Below are 6760 nucleotides of genomic sequence, written 5' to 3'. Positions count from 1 at the left end.
TGTAAAATCAACATGAGAATTATAAATGCTCTTTGTGTATCCATGCTGGTAAGTGTAAACATTAAGTAGGAGTAGAAGTTCATCAGCAATTAACGTTTTTATGAAGTTATGTGCTGAACATTGTAGGGTAGCATGCAGAAACAAGTGTTTTGGTCATGAAATTGTAATCGAAGTAGCATACACAAATGAATGTGGTTGAAGTGCTCAGTCCAGATTGTGTCCGTTTAGACATATTGCACAACATAATAATGGTCGTAGTGTCCTAACATGTTTACTGATTTGGCAGTGAGAATGAACTGGCACAAGAGGTTGTGACATAGAAAGTTGGAAGTATTCCATCTGTTATGACTCTTTTGAATAAGTAATTTTCCCCTTTGTTCTATTCTCAAATTTTATAAATTTTCTATGTAGTGTAAATGTGTGACATGTTGGAATATTTCAAAACTTTAAACAGTTCATCTTGAACAATATTTTTTTATCAGAGTTTTAGGTGCCATCCCATGTCGGTGAGAAATCGTTGTTAGCTACTGAGCCACACACCAAATCACCAAATCACTAAAGCAGGGAAGATACAGATGCCGAGAATCTCATTTTGCCAGTAGCCATGGATATGGTTGAAATAGCTAGCACTATTGGCGAGTGTTGGTACGACATATTTATAAAGAGCACTGCAGCAACCAGACTGATTGGTCAGAATACATCGCCATTTGTAATGATGGTGCTAAAGCTATGACTGGCTGTAAAAGTGGACTCGCAGTATTAAAATTAATAGTGCCAAATGTTTCATAGGAACACCGCTGTCTTCATAGGCAAGCTCTGGCAGCCATGGTTTTACATTTAATTTAAATGATGATCTTAAACAGGTGATCAAAGTTATGAACTCTGTTAAAGGTAAAGTGACCGCTTATAGTCATTTGTGAAGACATGGGTTTGCTCCATCAAAATCGCCTTTATCACACAGGTCAGGTGGCTTTTCAGAGGAATGGTATAGGCACGAGTTGTGGGACTAAAAGCTGAATTGTTAATGTTCTTACAGGATTTTAAATTGGGATATGCAAAACATTTTTGTGAACCAATTTATTATTAGAATTAGCAATTTTTGCTGACCTTTTTAGCCATCTAAATATTTTAAACAAGAGCCTCCAAGGCAGAGAAGAAAACATTATAACAGTCTACAATAAAATAAAAGAATTCCTTGCAAAGCTCTGTGTCTGGTCATTGTCTTTACAAAAGATGACATTTGAGCCTTTCCCATGCATTTAGAAGATTGTGGAGAAACTGCAATGGAGCAGTTGGTGGTATTAAGTTATCACATTTCTTACATTATACAGAGCTTGCATAATTTGGAAGAGAAAGTATTAACTTACTTTCCAGAACTGAAGTGTGAAGCTGACAATAAATGTACTAAATCCTATTTTGGATATTTCAGTACAACTGGTTGATATGAGAATGAGGATGAAAGGAACATTTATAGATTTTGCCGCTGACAGCTTCCTTAAAATGGAGTTTAATTTGCAAAAGCCTGATCTCTTCTGCATGAAGAAAAAGAACAAGATGCACAACTGCCAAGGGAAGCTCTGAAATTATTAGTGCCATTCGACACTACCTATTTATGTGACTGTGTTCTCTTCGTAGGTGAACACAAAATCTAAGAAGAGAAATAATCTTCAGTTAGAAAATAATTTGGTAATTTGTGAGTCAAAAATAGAATCACAAATTGACAAATTATTAATAAATAAACAGCCATAGCCTTCTTGTTGAAATTGTTGTCCTTTTATTGCAGTAAAGGACCTAAAACCCTTGCTTTGCCAATAAAGTACTGTGCATTTGTGTATAATCACTGACTCTACAATTATTGTTATTGACTTTACTCTTAATGGTATGGAAGAGTGAGTTGCATAACAAGCAGTATGTAGTATAACAAGTTTTGACAATATAATGTAACTGGATAGTCTTTCCTTCTCGTCCCCTCGTGTAAGTCTCCCCTGACCTGCGGGTCTGGGTGACTTTCCCGAAATCTAGACCTTGCCCTAGACCTCTCTAATCCGTTTCCTTCACTCCTCTTCCTTCCCCTTCAACCTGTCTGCCTGAAGAAGAAGCCACTGGCTCTAAAGCTTGCCTAATTATAACCTTTTATGTGTGTGTTCTGCCACTGCTATCGAGCAATATGCAATGTAATTCTGCAAAAGACTAAATTGCTTAACGAGAAATGTTTTGCATAATGAGTGCCCCCCCTTTTTTTTTAACCATTTTAAAAACCACCAACTTCTACAGCTGCCATAATTGGGCAATAAGACACTTTGTTCTGTGATCTTCTGCCTTATATTATAGAAGCTCTGATAAATGACAATGCCACTGACAATGCAGTATTCAGCTGTGCTGATAGCGACACACCTCATGTTGCTGCTATTGTGTCTGGTACCACTGCTCTGAGGGTCTCAACGATGTTACAAATTCTTCGTGGCGATGCTGCAAGACTTCCTCACCTTGAAGACTCATTTTAATCCATGCTCTAGAAATACCTGTCTATGAATTCTATTTTAAATTCGTCGTCATAAACCAACACAAATTTAATAATACCTAGAGAGATGTTCGAAAAATATGTCCTGTATAATGAGTGTTTCACAGTGCAGGTATGACTCTGAAGTGAATTACACTCACTTTGGGAGGCCCCACTGTGTAGTCAGTTTGTAAAGAAGGAAATCTTGTCTTCAAATTTCTCAAAGTTACTTTTTGGATTTTGTGCATTTAGTTGTTGATTGGTTCCTAAACCAGTTTGTAGGATTTGCATTTATTCATCGTTAAAATGGCCTAGTTACTGTAAAACAGTCTACTTTATGTGCAGTTCAAATGAATGTTAAACAGGTAATTACATAATTCTAATAAAAAAAAAATTCTTAAACTAATCACTTCTGCTGTCCCCCTTTTGGCACTTATCCACCCACAGAACTGCATCCCACATTACAAATATTTTTATTTTTCGTGTGATCTCATTGATTTTTCATTTGATCTCATTGTGACTTCACACCAATTTCATTAGGTTTTTGCCTTTCACTATCGACCTACTCCCTCAGATTTCATCTTGTTTCTCCCCTATTTCATCCAGTCCTTCCTTTTTGTAATTTTTCCTACGTATTTTTGCAAATTTCTTCTGACACAATTCTACATTATTTACATATTTTTCTCATTTTTTCCACCACCATGGATCTTTCTTCCTTTCATCTGCATCAGTGAAGAACCCAGTCCCACATACTGTAACTGTGTTGTTGCTTGGCTCTTGGAATCCCCCCTAAATTGCCTTACCATCAGGTTACCCATCTCTGGCTGCCACCCTTCCTAACACAATGACCTCCATCTGTTCACATTCCGCTAATCCTTAGCCGTCACCAACATATTCCTGCAAAACCATGTCAATCAGCCCCAAACCTCTTTGCAGTACCTTTTGTCCATTCGTAACATTCTCCTGCAATGCAGTCCAAAATTCCTGGATCCCATAACACACATTGAAACTCTTTCCCTCCAGGAACTATAGCCACATGCACAACACCACCTTAAAAAACTCTCCAACCTGCTCACTTCCTATGCCTGTCTTGGGCTACCACTGTCCACCATCTCTACCACAATATCGAAGCCTCCCCCGTCCCCTCTTAGCTGATAAACCCTGTCTACCAGACCTACTACATTTACCACACACTCTAAAACTTCCTCCCACAACTGCACAGAATCCAGAACCTAAACAGACCTGAAACAGTCATGAAATATTCCTCCAAAAGCCGTATCGCTGCAGACGAATCAGTGCTTTCCTAAGACCTCACCTTCTGCCCCGCCCAAAAATTCAATTGTACGGGACTTGATAAAGACCTTCTCTCTTTCTCCCAGTCCCTACAGTGGAAACACCTTCACACCGCCATCTCTACCAACTTTACTCAACCAAAGAATCCTAGCTGACTCAGTTCACTTCTTCATCAAACCATGATCCATCTGAAGTTAATGTGGTCCTTCCCCTCTCCCTATAGAGCTTGTGACCCTTACTGTGCTATTTCCGCTCTTTGGATGTATGAAGGGTTCGATAGACATAATATCTTCATGTCACTTCTCACTGCTGCAAGTTTTCCTATATTTGAAGTGTTCAACAGGTTCTGATTAAACTTTTACTATATTAAATTTAATAAAGTACCACATCTGATTGGGTGAGACTTTATAATATGCTTTCACAAAGCCCTGTCATTTCCATGTGATGTTTCTACCATGGCAGATGAGCGTCATCTACCATGGCAGATGAGCGTCATCTACCATGGCAGATGAGCGTCATCTACCATGGCAGATGAGCGTCATCTACCATGGCAGATGAGCGTCATCTACCATGGCAGATGAGCGTCATCTACCATGGCAGATGAGCGTCATCTACCATGGCAGATGAGCGTCATCTACCATGGCAGATGAGCGTCATCTACCATGGCAGATGAGCGTCATCTACCATGGCAGATGAGCGTCATCTACCATGGCAGATGAGCGTCATCTACCATGGCAGATGAGCGTCATCTACCATGGCAGATGAGCGTCATCTACCATGGCAGATGAGCGTCATCTACCATGGCAGATGAGCGTCATCTACCATGGCAGATGAGCGTCATCTACCATGGCAGATGAGCGTCATCTACCATGGCAGATGAGCGTCATCTACCATGGCAGATGAGCGTCATCTACCATGGCAGATGAGCGTCATCTACCATGGCAGATGAGCGTCATCTACCATGGCAGATGAGCGTCATGAAACATATGTTATCAGCTATACTGCAAATTCTGGTTGCGCCATTTAAAGTGATGAAACTGAAGTAACTCCTGCAACTGTGACCCCCGAGCAAGACTTTTGCCACCCCCTGGTGGTTGCGGTCCACAAGTCGAAAAATGCTGCATTAAGATATCATAAAGAAAGGGTAAATAACAAATGCACCACGTGCTGGCCTTTGCAACAGCCGGGCTCATCCGAATAGTGTTCCAGATGTGGTGGTTTTCTGATAACACACATTGGCTAAAGTTAGCTGGTCAGGAGAGATGTGGTCTGAAACACTTGGATGATTAGTACAATAGATGGACCCTGGGAAAAACAATACAAATCAGTATGCTGTTTGGATAATAAATGCAAACAGTATAATAATATGAGGGTTGGAACTTAAATAGTGGCAACTATTTATTGACAACCGATACAAAAGAGTTACATGTTTGCACCTGTTACTGTCCTTCAGAGTAGTCACCATCGCTGTGTAGAACCCGTTGCCAACAATGTGGATGGTTTAGTGTACTGTTAGCAGAGCCTGTTCTGTTGATAGTGTGAATGGAGCAGTCAACTGCCAGTCGAATCTCTGGAATAGTTCTGAAGCGAATGCTCCGAAGTTGTTCCTTCATCTTCGGAATCATATCAAAGTTACAAGGACTTAAGTCTGGGGAGTATGGTGGATGGTACAGTACTTCCCAGTCCCATTGGCCAAACAGAGCAGCTCCACCTTGCGCTGTATGCGCCTGCGCATTTTTGTGTAAAATGATGGATGGGTTGTGCAGAAAGTGTCGCCACTTCTTTTGCAAAGCTGGTCACAGGTGATGCTCCAAAAACAAACAGTAATACTGTTTATTGATGGTCTGCCATGGAGGAATGTAATGCGTTAGGATAACACCATTACAGTCGTACACAAGAATCCCTGTAACTTTAGACCTCTCCATTCGCACCATCAACAGAAAAGGCTCTATTAACGGTATACTATGCCTTCCACATCGTTGGCAACAGGTTCTACACAACACTGGTGACTACTTTGAAGGACAGTAACAGGTGCAAACATGTAACTCTTTTGTATCTGTTGTGAATAAATAATTGCCACTATTTAAGTTCCAATCCTTGTATAATTACAACACTAAACATTAATCGAAAATCTAAGTAATAAAGGCATACAAAATGGAATCAACAGTGTCAGTGCACAGTATGAACATGTCTAAAATTATGATATTGTTGAATGACCATTGGATTGTCATCCATGATAGTGAAATGAGATGTCAGGATGAGAGCAGACATGTTCAATTAATTTTGGCCCTCGGCTGTAGTACATGAGGAACTGCTCGGTGTAGGTATCCAGTTGCCTCTCATGCGAAACAATAGATGTCCAGCATTGCTGACAATGCAGAGAGTGAGGCCAAGTATGCTATCACTGGAATGCCGCTGTCAGCGACTTCGGCTGCAACTGTGATGACATTGCAGTGGCGCAGCTGGTGATGACCGTTAAGTTCCTGCAGTGTGCGGGCAGCTTCCTCGTGACTTGGGCAGGCTGCCCTGTCTCCTGGTTGAACAGTGGATTGCATAATGCATTCCGGGGAGTGTGGGAGTCACAGGCTTGTGATGTAGAGTTTAATACTGAGATCAGAATGATTTAGTACACAAATGGCAGAGTACTTATATACTCCAGACTATGTTCGTTTAGGGCTTAAGACATGTCTCTAAACACTCCCATGATGGCATACGAGTAAAGGCTTCCATCCTTCGGCTAGCATGTTGCAGCATCAGCTGTTGCTGTACTGCACCCAGCTGGCTCCACTTCGCAACGCTAAACACTGCCGTGTGCCAGCGGCTGGCTCTGTTGCAACTCACTTTCACTCTGGCATGTCGTTTGATCAAATATCGTTGACACACATCACCCTTCTTTTTATTGACTCATGGTCTCTTGGGTCAACAAAACTAGATTATCATTTACATTAGAGTTCCTGATGATGGCCC

This window comes from Schistocerca gregaria, chromosome 8 (genome assembly GCF_023897955.1).
Source record: "Schistocerca gregaria isolate iqSchGreg1 chromosome 8, iqSchGreg1.2, whole genome shotgun sequence".
Classification (NCBI taxonomy): domain Eukaryota; kingdom Metazoa; phylum Arthropoda; class Insecta; order Orthoptera; family Acrididae; genus Schistocerca; species Schistocerca gregaria.
Note: the sequence above shows the minus strand (reverse complement) of the source record.